At 45.6% G+C, this 17,439-nt stretch overlaps 1 protein-coding gene across 7 annotated transcripts in view; it reads right to left on the minus strand.

Moving 5' to 3' along the window:
* The window catches only part of WDR37 (WD repeat domain 37), a 248,229-nt gene that overhangs the window by 201,696 nt on the left and 29,094 nt on the right, over positions 1-17,439 (minus strand). For all 7 annotated transcript variants that reach the window (XR_011020768.1, XM_068235817.1, XM_068235816.1 and 4 more), the window contains exon 2: positions 1,501-1,566. The gene's annotated coding sequence lies outside the window, so the exon portion shown is untranslated. The remainder of the gene's footprint in view (positions 1-1,500; positions 1,567-17,439) is intronic.

A 17,439-nucleotide genomic window follows, 5' to 3' on the forward strand; every position in this document is an offset into this window, starting at 1 on the left:
ACTAAATATTTTTAATTAAAAAAAGGTTCGGTTTGGGTCCGCTTTAACCTTCTTTATGAATACATTTTTTTGGTGCCAGACATTCAGATGACCCATCAGAACAGCAGCAGAGCAGTAGATTTGTACCATAGTTGATGTATAGATAGAGTTAACAATTCACACAGTGAGCAGATGATCCAGACCACAGCAGAACAAAGTAGAAAACTGAGAACGGTACCTTGAATGATCTATTGCTTTATTTCATGAAAGATGATGCTGCATAACAGATGGATGTAAACCGTACTGTCTGCCTGATATATGCCGGGGGACTATTTATTAGTCTTTGCTGATCACCAGCCTGAGATTTGTTGTTATGCTGCAAGTTCTCCACTTGTTCTATTGTTGCCTGGATAATCTACTTGCTGTGTTTACCCATCAGATATGAATGAAGAAAAAACGGAGCACAGAACCGTGAATGGTGTATTGTTTTGTACATGAAGTATGCTGTAGAGGGACAGATGGATGCAGGCAGTGAGGTAAGGCCTCGTTCACATTAGGTGCGCTGAGAAACATGTAAAAGCGCATGCTAAAAAAACCAAAAACGCATGTGCTTGTGCGTGCTTTAGTGCACACTTCAGTGCGCTGCGTTTTAAAAGCAGTTTTTCTTATTGTAGCAGTTGTCAAAGCTTTGTTTTATATGTAAATATATATTTTTTTCCAATTAGGGGTAAAAAAAAAAAAAACACATGCACTTCTACATGCTTCTATGCGCTATATTGCGCTAAAAAAGTGCACCCATTCACTTGCATTGATGTGCGCTTTACAGTTCAATGCACCGAAATGCATGCAACACTACGTTTTGGTAACGCTGCTCAGCGCATAGATGTGAACCAGGCACATTACATGAGAAAATCAATACCTTGTAGAGCGCACAGGGCAATGCGCTGTTAAAAGCGCACAGAAACGGCCCTGATGTGACCGAGGCCTTGGGCTGGTGGCTGCTATAGGCTAGGGAATACATTCAATAACCCCCATCCTGCACCGGCATGACATCACTTCCTGCATCTGCCCGTTATGCTGCAACATATGCCATAAAGCAATACATCATTCAAGGAACCGGCCCCAGCTTTCTTCATTGGTCTTCTCGGGGCCTACCCCTCAGTTGCAAGGCCGGATTTATGCTTTTTGTGCCCCCAGGCCAAGTAGGTTGTGGCTTCTCTCTTATGTGCAGCAGCGCCCCTCCCATTCCACATGCAGCCCCCTCTTCCATGTGAATCATCCATGTACTGTAGTCCCTCTCTATCAAGAAGCGCTCCCTTGGGCTTTAGTTTTCCTTTTCATGTGGTGTTCCCCATTTCCAGCCTCTTTCACATGCAGCAACTCCCCTTTAATGTCCAGGTGCCCCATTGGGCTGCAGCCGCCCAATGCCAGAGCCTTTGTGGCCTTTCCACAAATCCAGCCCTGCTCAGTTGTACATTTTAACTACTATGAAAGATAGACAAATAAAACTAAGTGGCTCACCTGTATTCAAGGAAAGAAGTACTCCTGGCCCATGAGCGGTACAGAACTTCTATAGGACTCAATGGCCTACAAAAAAAAATTAAAGGCATTATGTTCAACTGCATCAGAAAAAAAAATAAAGTAAAAAAAACAGATATAGCTGCACATAATCTCATCGTATCAAACTGAGTATAATAATTAGACTACATTCTATTTTATTTTTGTATTTTTTTGGGGACAAACAGCATGAAGAAAAAAATGTGATGCCAGATGCCGCCAACATCTGGGGAAAACCAAAGATGATGATCAGGGTGCGTAGGTCATGTGACCTTCATTTTCAGTTTCCATTTTATTTCTACACAAATGTAAAATATCCTGATAGGCCAGATCAACCATTGTGCTCGATTTAAAATAAAAGTTGTTTGCATTCCCACTTACACAATATTCCTGTTATTTTAGAACAAACAATAGTACACAAGGCATGAAGGTCTTGTTTCTGGTGACCTTGCAATGCTTACGGTGTTCTGGTTTCAGGGAGGTTTGGTACTTCACAGAAATAAGAATTTGGGGGTGGATCTGAGCGAGCAGCAAAATACAGGACTTTCCTTTACTGATAACTGTGCAAGAAGGTTCCTACTTTCATTCCCTTTTTGGGAAACCACTGTTTAGTATATAACCAGCAAACCTCTGATTCTAAATCCCACATGTCCCATCTCCCCGGTGGCTTTGGTGTGTGTGGTGTCACCATGCAGTGATGTTAGAGTTGTGGGCGTCGTAAGCATTAGGCCTCGCTCACATCGTACGTGCCCCATACGCATTTGGAAGTGCGTATGACATGCAAGAACGACAGGAGGGCATAGACAGCCCTTCTGCCGTTCACATCTACTGCACTGTGCAGCAGTACGATGTGCTACGATGCGCTTGCGTACTGCTGCCTGCATTTTGCCCGTAAGCGCAGAGCTGACCCATCACTGTCAATGCATGGGATTAACGGCACAGCGGATAGTGGCTGTCAAGTATGCGTGCAGTGGCTCAGGCACAGTTATCAATCATGCGTGCGCAGCAGCTGCACCCATGCCATGCAGAATTACAACTATTAGAATACAGACGGTCCCCTCGTGGAATACAACCTTGTTGTTAATTTAGAGCAATTTGTGTTTCTGAATCCTTTATTATCTAATCAAATATTGACTGTGGCTCCTCAATCCAATGAAATTTTTAGGGCTCCTATTATAAAGGTTGCATTCCTAGCGCCCTTTAGCAGCAGAATGGCACCTTTATGCTGCAGCAGCCGCCCTGGCGACCAGTTTAACACGGTCGTCGACCCCCTCCCCCCCCCCCCCAACCAAATGATTGGACAATGTGGCCAGGCAAATGCAATTGGTCTGAGCTGGCAGAATTCTATTGCTTCAACATGTCCGATCAATATATATATATATATAGATGGATTTTTATCTAAAATTGGTTGAAACTATCAGACCAGAGGAAATACTAGGTTGCAAGTGCAGGAGCGGTAGTCAATCGACGGGCCACAGCATTGAACAGCGCAACACTATGGATTGATTGATTTTAAATCGATTTCATGCAGCAATCTTTTGAAAAAAAAATCAATACATTGTGAGTGGCGGGAATAGACAATGGCTCTCAGATTGGTTTCCATTTAGAAAGGAATGGATAGTTTTGCCATATCGGCTTTTTAGGCGTTTATGGCTAGCTTTAAACAAAATTCTCCAAAAATCATTTCTAAGCTCTAATGATTCAAAGTGACAGAAAAGGTAAACAATCAGTATCTGGAAGAGATCAATCTTTTACAATCATTGTGATCTACCACAAATCTAAAGTGCTGTACACTGAATAAAAGTTGGCCAAGGGAGCCAATAATGACCACCTCTGCTGATAATTCAGAGTGTACAGCAGCTTCCAACCAGCGAACTTCACTCGGCCAATGATTCACCAGGAGGATCAACTTGCCAAGCAATTACCAATACCATTGTTGGCGCCACTCGCCCCCTGCCCACCGCATGAGGTCATATCGGCGCTGCTCCGTTGGTCCTCCGCCTCCCCACATTACAACAGAACGCGTTGTTAGCTGAACATCTGACTGTGTCTGTACAGCCTCAGCTGGTCGTCTGAGATATCGGGTCCCGATTCCCATAGGGCAACATCAATCAAGCATATTCATTTAGTGTATGGGTAGCTTTAAAGGGAACCTAAACTGAGAAGGATATGGATTTTTCCTTTTTAAATACCAGTTGCCTGACTCTCCTGTTGATCCTGTGTCTCTAATACTTTTAGCCACAGCCCTTCAACAAGCATGCAGATCACGTGCTCTGACTGAAGTCAGACTGGATTAGCTGCATGCTTGTTTCAGGTGTGCAATTCAGCCACTACTGCAGCCAAAGAGATCAGCAGGACTGCCAAGCAACTGGTATTGTTTAAAAGGTAACATCCATATCTCTCTGGGCCCGTTCACAATTAGAACCGCAGCGTTTTGCGGGAGTGATTTTCCCGCGATTAGCGCAGAAAAATCACTGGACACTGCGGCGGTTTTGGAGCGATCGCGATTAGCGTGCTGTGCACGCTAATCACAATCGCTAATCGCGGAATGCTCGTCGCCGGCAAACCGCTGCATGCAGCGCGGATGCAGTTATCGTTAAACACTGAAAACACTGCCACTCGCTACATTGTGTAGCGGTTCTTGCAGAACCGCTAGCGGTTTGCCGTGAGCGGGAATCATGCGATTCCCGCTCAGGTGAGAACGGGCCCTTTCAGTTAAGGTTTCCTTTAATAAACTGTACAGTTGAGCCAAAAGAAAAAACACAAACATGACTTAACACCAGCACTCAGCATATGCAAATTCATCTGCTTCTACTTTTCATATGAGCAGTGAGTGGCCATTGAACGCATCTTACTGGTCTCCACATAAAAACAGACACAGACAGGCAAACAACTAAATTAAATAAGAGAGTTATTATAGCTGCTACCAGCAGCATTCAAAAGAAGTTCTCTTTTTCCAAAGCTACAATCATTTGCAAATTTTCCTTATTTTTCTTAAAGGAGAACTGTAGTGAGAGGTATATGGAGGTTGCCATATTTTTTCCTTTTAAGCAATGCCAGTTGCCTGGCAGCCCTGCTGATCTATTTGACTGAAGAAGTGTCTGAATCTCACCAGAAACAAGCATGCAGCTAGTCTCGTCATATCTGTCAGAAAAACCTGATCTGCTGCATGCTTGTTCAGGGGCTATGGCTGAAAGTATTAAAGGCAGAGGATCAGCAGGATAGCCAGGTAACTGGTATTGCTTACCATAATAATAAATATGGCAGCCTCCATACACCTCTCTCTACAGTTCTCCTTTAATTTAGCTACATAAACAAAAACAGACAGGTGTGAATTACATTATGATGCATGTATATAGCACTGACATTTTCCACAGAGCTTTGCAGTACACACTGAATAATTAATGTCACCAACTCTCCATCAGAAGCACTCAAACATCTACACCTCAGGGAAACCAATTAAACTACCTATTTTATGAATAGGGCCCTTAACTGCAGCATAGCTTAAAGAAAAGCTGAACTGAAAATTAAAAGTCAAAATAAACATACACACATACTTACCTCCCTGTGTAGTCTAATCTTCTCCCTCTCCTCTCCCGCATCCTGTTTGTGCACTGTGATCAAGGGAATTCTCTGTCCTCCATTTTGAAAAGGGCCATTACCCCATAACAGCTTTCTGATCAGCACACTGTTTAACTGTAACATCGCCCACTTGAGCCATAGGGATACATGGCACATCAGTTGTCCTCTCAGCTATAATTGACAGCAACTGATATTTCAATTGTGACAAAATGTTGTCAGAACTGGAAGGGATTTTTGTCAGAAGAAAATGGTGAGCTTCTGATAGGAACTGATGACGTGGTAACTACGGTATGTAACGTTCATTTGAAGTTACCTCATGTGCTTATTTTAAATTTTACTCCGTTCAGGTTCCCTGTAGCCACCCTGGCGTTCTATTTCCCCAGGATTTCCGTGCAAAAAGTGGTTCAATTAATTTCCCATAACTTTCAACCAATTTTTTTTTTTGCAATCTTTTTTTTTGTATTGAATTCAATACAGGTTATTGTATTGAATTAAATTTAAAAAAAAAAGTGTTTGCTGCGAGATTTTGATGATGCTGTGTGACACTGGTTCCATCAACGCCGATCGACGGGGGACATGTGATCTCCAAGGGAGAAGCAAAATCCGCCAAGGGACATGGAAGAAGGCACCGGGGAAGCTATCAGAGGTACGCGACGAGGGATCAGCATGCCAATGGTGAGTATAAGACCCAGATGTATAGCCAGGTATAGTTAGCCAGATATATAGTTAGCCAGATGTGCAGCCAGGTGTAGTTAGCCAGATGTATTAGCCAGGAATAGTTTAGCCAGATGTTTTGCCAGGTATATAGGGAGCAAGATGTTTGCCAGGTATATAGGGAGCAAGATGTTTGCCAGGTGTATAGGAGACAGATGTTTGCCAGGTGTATAGGAGACAGATGTGCAGCCAGGTGTATAGGAGACAGATGTGCAGCCAGGTGTATAGGAGACAGATGTGCAGCCAGGTGTATAGGAGACAGATGTGCAGCCAGGTGTATAGGAGACAGATGTGCAGCCAGGTGTATAGGAGACAGATGTGCAGCCAGGTGTATAGGAGACAGATGTGCAGCCAGGTGTATAGGAGACAGATGTGCAGCCAGGTGTATAGGAGACAGATGTGCAGCCAGGTGTAGGGAGTCATATGTATAGGGAGCCAGGTTTGCGGGTGCCTCTGCCCCCCCACCCCCCCCCATTGCCCCCTGACTCTGGCCGGGTGTCCCTTCTGTGGGGGGGCTCCCCTTCTGTGCTGGCTGGTAGTGGCCGGTGGGGATCCCCTCTGTGGGGGGGATCCCCATACTGTGCGTGCAGGTGGCTGGGTGGCCCTTCTGTGTGTGTGGGGGATATCCCCTTCTATGGGGGCTAGTCATGGTCTGTCGGGGACACCCCCTTCTGTTGTGGGGGGAGGTGGGTGTCCCCATCTATGAGGGCTGTGGGTGGCCTCTCCCTCCTCTTCCCCCCATCCCTTCCGATCCCCCGTGCCCCCCCCCCCCCCAATCCCGTGTCTCCCCCGTCAGAAGCCCTGATCTACTCACCTGAGGGCTTGCTCCTGCGGCGGAAGCGGCGCACTTCCTCCTCCATCGCGAAGTCTCGTGTTCTCTGTAATTACTGTACGCGGCTTGGTGACGTCACCAAGCCGCGTACTGTAATTACAGAGACCGGGACTTCGGCGATGGAGATGGAGGGTGTGCATCTCGGCCAGCGCAGGAGAAAGCCCTCAGGTGAGTAAAGCAGGGCTTTTGACTGACAGGGGGGAGACACGGGATGGGGGGGGACACAGGATCGGGGGTGAGGAGGGCACGGGGGACAGAGAGGGAGGAGGGAAAGGCCACCCACAGCTCTCATAGAAGGGGACACCCACCTCCCCCCCCCCCGCACAGAAGGGGGTGTCCCCGACCGGCCAAGACTCGCCCCATAGGGGGGATACCCGCCCCCCCCCCCCACACACACTACAGGGTCACCCGCACGCAAATTACGGGGATGCCCCCCCCCCCTCCCCACAGAGAGGATCCCCGCCGGTACCGGCCACTACCAGCCAGCACAGAAGGGGACACCCTCCCCCCGCACAGAGGGGATCCCCGCACCAGCCACCCGCAGCACAGCAGGGGACCCCCCCCCCCCACAGAGGGGATCCCCGCACCAGCCACCCGCAGCACAGAAGGGGAATCCCGCATGCTGCTGAGCACATTCTCTGCTCCGATGGCTGCACAGGGATTCCCCAGGGTGGCTGGATGCTAGTTCTGCACGCTGTGGGTAGCACAGATCGCTACCCACAGCGTGCTGACAGGCATCCAGCCATCCTGGGGAATCCCTCTGATGAGGGAAAAGTGCAGCCGGCGGGGCAGAGAAACAATAAATCTCCCTGGCAGTATTGACGAGCTCAGCTCGTCAATACCGCTTTCAGCAAGTTTTTCCTGGACGAGCTGAGCTCGTCAATACCACCAGGGTGGTTAAAGTAAACCTGAGATAGCTGCAAAGAAAAAATGAATACATGGAAGGGGGCTTCCTCCAGCCCCCTTCCACCTGATCGTTTCCTCGCCATCCTCCACCTCCCGGTAACTACGGGAGTAGGGGCTTACAGTGCATGCACAGCCCAGCATCCTATCGCAACCCCGCCCACGGGAGTGTTCTGCGTCTGTGCAGATTGGCCAAAATTACCAGGAAGATTGCTGAGAATCCAGGAGGCGGAGGATGGCGCAGAGGGAGCGATCAGGCTGAAGGGGGCTGGAGGATGCCCCAGGTACGTATACATTTTTGCTTTACATTCTTCTTTTGGCTGACCTCAACAAACAGGAAAGGGATCAAAAAGCCTCCTTAGTATGGGGATTTGCATAATCAGCAGTGATGCATTGTGGGACACCTCCTATGCTCAATGCAACCTGAATAATCACAAATACCTTCTGTTTTAGGGCTGGAACCCACAGGAGCGCTTTTGGCAGCGTTTTGGCAGCGTTGCGATACGCTAGCACTTTGCCAAAACGCTGGGCCAATGTTAATGGATGGGGCAAATTCCACAGGAGCGTTTGCGTTTCCCAGAAACGCAAACGCAGGACGTGCAGCATTTTGGGAGCGTTAGCGCTTCAATGTAAAGTATTGAAACGCTAGCGGAAACGCTCAGCAAAACCTAAACTGAGCGGTTTTGCTAGCGTTTTGTGGTTCAGCACACTGTAACAAAATGGAAAATAATTCACAGGACCAATCAGGATAAAAACGCAAAACGCAAAACAACCGCTGAGCAAAAAAATACAATGTTGCAAAACGCGACCGCAAACGCGCATGAATCCGCTTGCAAACCACTCAGACAAAACTCTAGCGGTAGCGTTTCGCGTTTGCTGTTTTCAGTGGGTTCCAGGCCTTAGAGAGGAACTGTGACAAAAGAAAAAAAACCCTGGGAGGGGGAAGCCAATGGATTCTAATGAGTCTTCTCCTGTCCTCCTAAGCCTCAGGGATCCAGCGCTGCCCCCCGAATACATCAGAAGACAAGTTGGTTGGCTTTGGCGTAGGCACGGTAGCGCCAGCAATATTACATTTCCCAGCTCCAGTGCAGGCGCAGTAGTGGCTTTCCGATGGGCTCCAGTGGATATAGCCGAGAGATTGATCAGCTCTGCTCTACTGCGCAGGTGACTCTACTCTGTAAGTAAATATTTACATGGCTGATGTGCGAGACCTGCCAGCGCTAGATGCCGGAGGATGAAGAGGACGGGGGAAGCCTCATTAGGATCCAGGGGCTTTCCCTTCTGAGGCAAGTACCCCACAGGGGAAGTTTTCTTTATCATAGATACTCTTTAAAAAGGCAAAAAAAATTATATTTTGCATATCATTTTAGTAAGGAGGCTTTTTGGTCATTTGTAACCCCTTATGCTGGGCATACACGGCTCATTTTTGCCACCCATTCTCTTATCTTCTGCTCGTTTTTCTTATTTTTTTCCATTCACTTTTATCACAAATCGAGCGGCAAAACGATCGAGCGGGAGATCCAACATGTCGGAAATTCTAAATCTAAATAGCTCAAAAGCAAACCGTGTATTCCCAGCATTACACACTCCTAGGAGTTCTGGTTCACCATGAGCTAGCTGGGCAATCTGTAACTCTGTATAAGCTCCTGTATAAGATGGAAATGGCTGTGATTTATTTGAAAGTAGCTAATCAAAGAGCCTCTTTGTGAACAAAATTAAGTTTTGCACCGAAAGTAATGCAAGTACTCCCAAATCCAACAGAGCAGCACAACAGCCAGACAAAATGGCATTTTTTTAAAAATAGAATAGAGGCTGGAGATGGAAACAAGGAATTATCAGTAGTTTCAGCGGCTATTTTCCTTTCATTTTGCAAAAAAATGCACAATTTTCCAAGCAATGTTTTGTTCTCCATAATTCATCCCCCAAAAATAGAGGCTTCATATTCAAACTGTGCCCGTGAAGGCAATTTCTGAGGGCTAGGATTACTGACTTGCCAATGGTTTAGGGCAGGGGTCAGGAACCTTTTTGGCTGAGAGAGCCATAAACGCCACATATTTTAAAATGTAATTCTGTGAGAGCCGTACAGTATGTTTCAAACAGACAGTGCGAATGCGCAGCAAAGGGCTCGCGTTCCTATTGCCATGGTGATGTGTACACAGTTGATACGCCGATCAGTGGAAGTGGCAGACACGTCTTCAGCTTGTCTTGGGTTTCAGCAACATCAGCAATTTCCCGAGAGCCAGACAGGAAAAATACCGACTAACAGCTAGCTAATTAGCTAGCCGACTTGGGGGTTGATTAACTTTGTAGGACGAGGTCCCCGCACTTTGGCCCAATAGGCTTCCTGTCAAGTGACAGGCAGCCTATTAGGCCAATCAAAGTGAGGGGATCTCATTCTACAAAGTCACTGGACCTGACAGGGTCCAGAGTGGGAGCAGCTGTTCTTTTGAAAGGGGGGGGGGGGGGGGGGACGCAAGTAAATTAGTACAAGCTACAGCAGTAGCGTGCCTACTTTGAAAATGTTACTTGCGCTGTCACACTAAGCTGCGCTGCTTGAGCAGTGTAGCTTAGTGAATCAACCCCTAACTGTGAGCCAGATGTAGCCATCAATTAAGCCACATCTGGCTCCCGAGGCATAGGTTCCCTACCCCTGGTTTAGGGAATGCACCCCACTGTGTCAGGCACCACTGTCTGGTCAAAGCAGAATTATCACTTACGTAGCAGTGACTCATAAGAAGTAAATAACACTTAATCCCAGTTCTCTAATGCTGTGATCTACCCCAGCAGCCACATATGCATGTAGCACTGCTCTGCTGTGTCACTTCAGGGCACATGACAAAAGAATCACCCAATCATGTCAATAGGGAAGTCTGGCGGAGAATGTCAACAGATGGCAAGAATGAGTAATACTGAACATCTTTGTGATCCCAACACACAGCCAGCTAATTCAGGTCTCAAACTTGCAGATTGCTGTAAATCATCCTCCGCAATCTGAAGGCAATTCATCAGAACGGAAAGCTTTTATTTCAGGACAGCTGTGGTGGGGGGAAAAAAAAGTGTATTTCCTAGCATCCATTTTAAAGCCTGGGGACGAATTTCAGGACAAATATTCACAAGATGTAGCCACATTTAAAAGTTAAAGCACACCTGAAGTGAGAGGGATATGGAGGACGACGTATTTTCTTTTAAACAATGCACATTGCTTGGCTGTCCTGCTGCCTCAAATGCTTTAAACAAAGTTAGGTCAGGTGCTCGGACTGAAATCTGATTGGATTAGCTGCATACTTGTTTTAAGATACGACTGCAGTAAGTACCGTATATACTCGCTTATAAGTCGACCCACCCCCCACTTTTAGCAAAAGAGAAAAAAAAAAAAAAAAAAAAGTAAAAAATGATTGGCCCCCATATAAGCCGGGGATAGGAAATGCTGGCTGCCTTATTCCCCTAGTGTGTCCCAGTATAGCTAGTATAGTGCCCCAATATAGCTAGTATGGTGCCCAGTATTGATAGGTAGTGCCCACAGTATAGCTAGTAAAGTGCCCCAGTACAGCTAGTATAGTGCCCCAGTACAGCTAGTATAGTGCCCCAGTACAGCTAGTATAGTGCCCCAGTACAGCTAGTATAGTGCCCCAGTACAGCTAGTATAGTGCCCCAGTACAGCTAGTATAGTGCCCCAGTACAGCTAGTATAGTGCCCCAGTACAGCTAGTATAGTGCCCCAGTACAGCTAGTATAGTACCCCAGTACAGCTAGTATAGTACCCCAGTACAGCTAGTATAGTGCCCCAGTATAGGTAGGTAGTGCCCAGTACAGCTAGTATAGTGCCCCAGTACATCTAGAATAGTGCCCCAGTATAGCTAGAATAGTGCCCCAGTATAGCTAGAATAGTGCCCCAGTAAAGGTAGGTAGTGCCCAGTATAGCTAGAAAAGTGCCCCAGTATAGGTAGGTAGTGCCCAGTATAGCTAGTATAGTGCCCAATATAGCTAGGTAGTGCCCCCCGCTTCACCCAACCGCTCCCCCCACCCCTGTGGCCGCCACTGCTTTTACCTTAGACCTTAGCCGGCGCCGCTTCTTCTATTACCCTCCTCCCCGGCTCCGTTATTCACAGCAGCGCTCTTCCCGGCGGCTGCTGTAATGAGGCAGGAAGCATCGGCGGCTTCCTGTAGCGGCGGTTACTATGGGAACCGCTCTCTCTCTACTGCAGCCGCCGTGAAGAGCGCTGCAGTGAATTATGGAGCCTGAGAGGAGGGGAATAGAAGAAGCGGCGCCGGCTAGGGTAAAAGCAGCGGCGGCCGCGGGGGGCACTACCTACCGGACCACGACTCGCATACTAGCCGACCCCCAACTTTTGACCCACTTTTAGGGGGTCAAAAATTCAGCTTGTATGAGAGTATATACTGTAATATTTTATGGTTAGTTATCACCTAATTTTCTATGCATTTTAAAGGGAAAATAAGGGGGGGGGAGGGAAAAAAAAAAAAAAAAAAAAAAACCACTCTCTCCATTTACACCCATTATAGCTTTACAATAAACAGTGCTAACTATAAGTTAAACCCATAAATTGTATTGGCTTATCAAGCCTGGTTAATACAACATTTAGATTATGTTTCTAGTACAATGTATGGGGACAATATTGTATTTGGAATTAAAGGGGTCTTTTGCTTTCTCATTGTACACTATTGATGATTACAAAACTATTTGCAAAAATAACAGTAATTTGCCCTCATGGCATACATATATAAAAAACAAGTTCCTAAGGTAACAATATAGTTATTTTCTTTTATATTCTTTCACTTTGTTTTCATTTTACACGTCTTGGTTTTGGTACCCTAAAATCTATTCTACTAATCACGGTTAAAATGTTACCCCATATGTCTTGTGTAGCTATACTAATAATTTTAGAATTCTGAAAATTATATTTGTATGTTGGATTGAGTTTGTCCCTACACATTTCTCATGTGATGTGGGTCCAATCTTTAAAAACACACCAAAATGTTTTCTTCAACTCATCCCGCAAAAATGATACCACGTGTGCCTCATTTAGTAACAAACTGGTGGAGCACAATTACACTGGACATGTATACTCATCCAGTTAAGCTGAAGCAGTTAAAAGGAAATAAATATAGCAGCCTCCAAATTCTACTCATTTCAGGTGTCCTTTAAATGCGCTCAAACAGCACAAGATCCAAATTTGTTTTATCCTTTGCTTCCCTAATAAGTAGGGATGACCAAGGACATGCAAATTCTTCCAAAACTATGTAACTTTTTATGCAAATGTATGCAGTTTGAAAATAGACCAATCAATTTAAACCTAGTTTTAAATTGATTGGTCCATTTTCAAGCTGCATATATTTGCATCAACTCTGAAGATTTTGCATATCTTTGATCATACCCAATAAGGAATCCATGCCCCTCCTACTCACCAATCTGCCCCTGTTAAATCACGCATAGGATTACTCAATTTAAAGTGGACCTGAACTCTTTCACAGGACAGAAGGAAACCATAGAGAATAGCACCCTGTATGTATTTAGAGAGTTTAGCATGTCCAATTCCCCCACATCTGTGTCTAATCAACACTGTAGTTTGATTTCGCAGCTGTGTCAGCTCAAGACTCTCCTCTGCCACAGCAGAGCAGCTAATTTGTAAATGCAGGATGTTAATATATGTCTGCTTCCATAAAAGCAGGAAATAGACACTGCAGATTTATTTTAGGATTTGTATCCACTGTAACAAATGTTTTTCTTTAAAAGTCATTATGCCATTGCTTACGTTTTAGAGCAGAGAGGAAGTTCTGAGTTTAGGTTTGCTTAAAGGGGTTACATCACCCTATTGTAGGCTAAACGCACAACTCTTCCCTGAATTAGTCAGGCTTCCTGATGTGCTACACTTCCCAAACACTGGAAGAAAGCAGAGCAACAGGTAATGCCACCCCTCCAACAACCTTCCCTGCTACAAACCACAGCTTCTGGCAGAACATCATCCGTTGCCACACCTCCAGCAGTGTTCAGGTGCATCCACAACCCTACATAGCAGAGTTCCCGTGACAACCACAGCCTCTCCAAAACAAGAGGGAGTGACCTAGCTGCTGTGATGACAACAGTTGCCCACCAATCCCACAACATCACCAGAGTTGATTTTTCAAGTATCCGAGGGGCTTTTGAGCAAGGAAAGGCGACAAGTAGAAAAATTCATTTCTGGCCATCTGCTTTAAAGCTTGCCAGCGATACAGTGGGTTGCAAAAGTATTCGGCCCCCTTGAAGTTTTTGTACATTGTCACATTACTGCCATAAACCTGAAACAATTTTATTGGAATTCCACGTGAAAGACCAATACAAAGTGGTGTACACGTGAGAAGTGGAATGAAAATCATACATGATTCCAAAAAATTTTTACAAATCAATAACTGCAAAGTGGGGTGTGCGTAATTATTCAGCCCCCTGAGTCAATACTTTGTAGAACCACCTTTTGCTGCAATTACAGCTGCCAGTCTTTTAGGGTATGTCTCTACCAGCTTTGCACATCTAGAGACTGAAATCCTTGCCCATTCTTCTTTGCAAAACAGCTCCAGCTCAGTCAGATTAGATGGACAGCATTTGTGAACATCAGTTTTCAGCTCTTGCCACAGATTCTTAATTGTATTTAGATCTGGACTTTGACTGGGCCATTCTAACACATGGATAGGTTTTGTTTTAGACCATTCCATTGTTGCCCTGGCTTTATGTTTAGGGTCGTTGTCCTGCTGGAAGGTGAACTTCTGCCCCAGTCTCAAGTCTTTTGCAGTCTCCAAGAGGTTTTCTTCCAAGATTGGCCTGTATTTGGCTCCATCCATCTTCTTATCAACTCTGACCAGCTTCCCTGTCCCTGCTGAAGAGACGCACCCCCAGAGCATGATGCTGCCACCACCAAATTTGACAGTGGGGATGGTGTATTCAGAGTGATGTGCAGTGTTAGTTTTCCGCCACACATAGCATTTTGCATTTTGGCCAAAAAGTTCCATTTTGGTCTCATCTGACCAGAGCACCTTCTTCCACATGTTTGCTGTGTCCCCCACATGGCTTGTGGCAAACTGCAAATGGGACTTCTTATGATTTTCTGTTAACAATGGCTTTCTTCTTGCCACTCTTCCATAAAGGCCAACTTTGTGCAGTGCCTGACTAATAGTTGTCCTATGGACAGATTCCCCCACCTGAGCTGTAGATCTCTGCAGCTTGTCCAGAGTCACCATGGGCCTCTTGACTGCATTTCTAATCAGCGTTTTCCTTGTTCAGCCTGCGAGTCTAGATGGACGGCCTTGTCTTGGTAGGTTTACAGTTGTGCCATACTCCTGCCATTTCTGAATGATCGCTTGAACAGTGCTCCGTGGGATGTTCAAGGCTTTGGTAATCTTTTTGTAGCCTAAGCCGGCTTTAAATTTCTCAATAACTTTATCGCTGACCAGTCTTGTGTGTTCTTTGGACTTCATGGTGTTGTTGCTCCCAAGATTCTCTTAGACAACCTCTGAGGCCGTCACAGAGCAGCTGTATTTGCACTGACATTAGATTACACACAGGTGCACTCTATTCAGTCATTAGCACTCATCAGGCAATGTCTATAGGCAACTTACTGCACTCAGACCAAAGGGGGCTGAATAATTACGCACACCCCACTTTGCAGTTATTTGTAAAAAATGTTTGGAATAATGTATGATTTTTGTTTCACTTCTCACATGTATACCACTTTGTATTGGTCTTTCACGTGGAATTCCAATAAAATTGATTCATGTTTGTGGCAGTAATGTGACAAAATGTGTAAAGCTTCTAGGGGGCCGAATACTTTTGCAAACCACTGTAAAAGGTTAAACATAAGTTTAGCTCAGGGGGTTAATGGAAACCCTGTCAGGAAGAGAAAGTGTTATAATTACATCCTTCCTGGCAGTGTTGCTGAACACAGATCCCTTAATGTCCTGCAGCACTGACACCTCCACTTATCTGACAATGGCTACACGCAGGGAGCCTCTATACAATTCAGGGGCACAAAGTCCAGTCCAGGCTTCCGGCCCATCCAAGCAGAGACTGGCCAGATAGCCAGAGCCCACAGAAAAGCACCAGTGTAAAAAAAACAAAAGGAGACCGGTCTGCAACAATCCACAGGAAGCAGAAGATTAAAGTCCTTTTTTCACCTTTTTTTAATAAATGAATTCTCAATTTTTATGAAATATACAAACTTTCAGGAGTACCAAAATATCATATTGCAAAGATACAGCAAAATATTGTCAGCACACAGGCAAGAAGAAAAACATTCCTCAAAAGCATTTCCCTCCCTCACACAATTTGCCCTCTCACTTTCTATGCGTCCAAAAGCATGAGAGTACTGGAGTTATCAAGTGAGGGACTCTCTTCAGATCAAAACCTTAATAAGTCCACTAGGCTTCCAATCTGCCTAAAGTGCCTTTTAAAGAGAACCCGAGGTGTGTTTAAAAAAATGTTATCTGCATACAGAGGCTGGATCTGCCTATACAGCCCAGCCTCTGTTGCTATCCCAAACCCATATGAAGAAGGTAGGCGGAACCTACCGAAACGCGTTGGCGATTGGCTGAGAAGTGTGGTGACGTCACCCCCGGACTCCGTGCGTTGCAAAGTACGCAGAGACGGAAGTCCATGTGCAGCCTCTATCGGAGCGTTATAGCAGTGAGTTACCGGCCGGGACTCAAGCGGACTTTACATCTAAGAAACTCCGGATACATCTTCCGCCCCCCTCCTCTCTCTGGAGCGTTTGGAAGTGATCAGCAGTAACCAGGACAGTAACTGTGAGTCAGCTACATGAGGTAGCGGAAGAAAATATAAGATCTGTACACGTTATAACTACGTTGTGGATCAACATTTTTACAGGTCATGCGGACTGTGGCAATTTCTTAAGCGGTTAATATGCGTCTTTGTGACGTTTTTCTGGCGGCTGACTTGAAAGGGACGGTAACGCCGAGTGGAAAGTTCTTATGATATAGGAGACTTGAGAGGAGATAAGCAGTCTTAAGGGAGATTGATTATTTTAGGTGTATGCATACACGAAATAATTAGGCAGCATAGAAATCCAGTTAGTGGACCCTGGGATTTTCTGACATCCAGGCAAACGGCTGGAAGGAGGCTGGCTTATAGGTTCAAAGTGTGCAGGCTAACAATATATGTATTTTAATAAATCCTTTTGCATTTTATTACATATGCAGTGGCGCATGAGTTTTATTGTTATAATTTTTATGATATATAGTGACGGAGTCTGTATTAACTTATTGCTGCCAGTGTAATTACCTTTCAAGCGCTACAATCGTTCAATCTACTCCTCTGCTATCCCAAACCCCACTAAGGTCCCCCTGCACTCTGCAATCCCTCATAAACCACAGCCGTGCTGTGATGCTGTATCTACATCTGTAGTGTCAGTCTCAGCTGCTCCCCCGCCTCCTGCATAGCTCTGGTCCCTGCCCCCGTCCCTTCCCTCCAATCAGCAGGGAGGGAAGGGATGCAGGCGGGGACTGGAGTTCTGCAGGAGGCGGGGAGAGCAGCAGACTGACACTATAGAGATAAACACAGCCAGCTCTGACAAGCTGTTTGTCAGCAGCGTGGCTGTGATTTATGAGGGATTGCAGAGTGCAGGAGGACCTTAGGGGGGTTTGGCATAGCAACAGAGGCTGGGCTGTATAGGCAGATCCAACCTCTGTATGCAGATAACATTCTTCAAACCCACCTCAGGTTCTCTTTAAAAAGTGTAACAGTCGGGCATAAAATCAAAAATCAATTCTTTATTTTTATCTGGTAAACAAGTAATAAGGATGCTAACCAGGCAATCCAAATCACTATTACTTTTCTGGTTGATAAATGGATGATTCCCCAGTTTACATGAC

Source organism: Hyperolius riggenbachi, chromosome 5 (genome assembly GCF_040937935.1).
Source record: "Hyperolius riggenbachi isolate aHypRig1 chromosome 5, aHypRig1.pri, whole genome shotgun sequence".
Taxonomy (NCBI): domain Eukaryota; kingdom Metazoa; phylum Chordata; class Amphibia; order Anura; family Hyperoliidae; genus Hyperolius; species Hyperolius riggenbachi.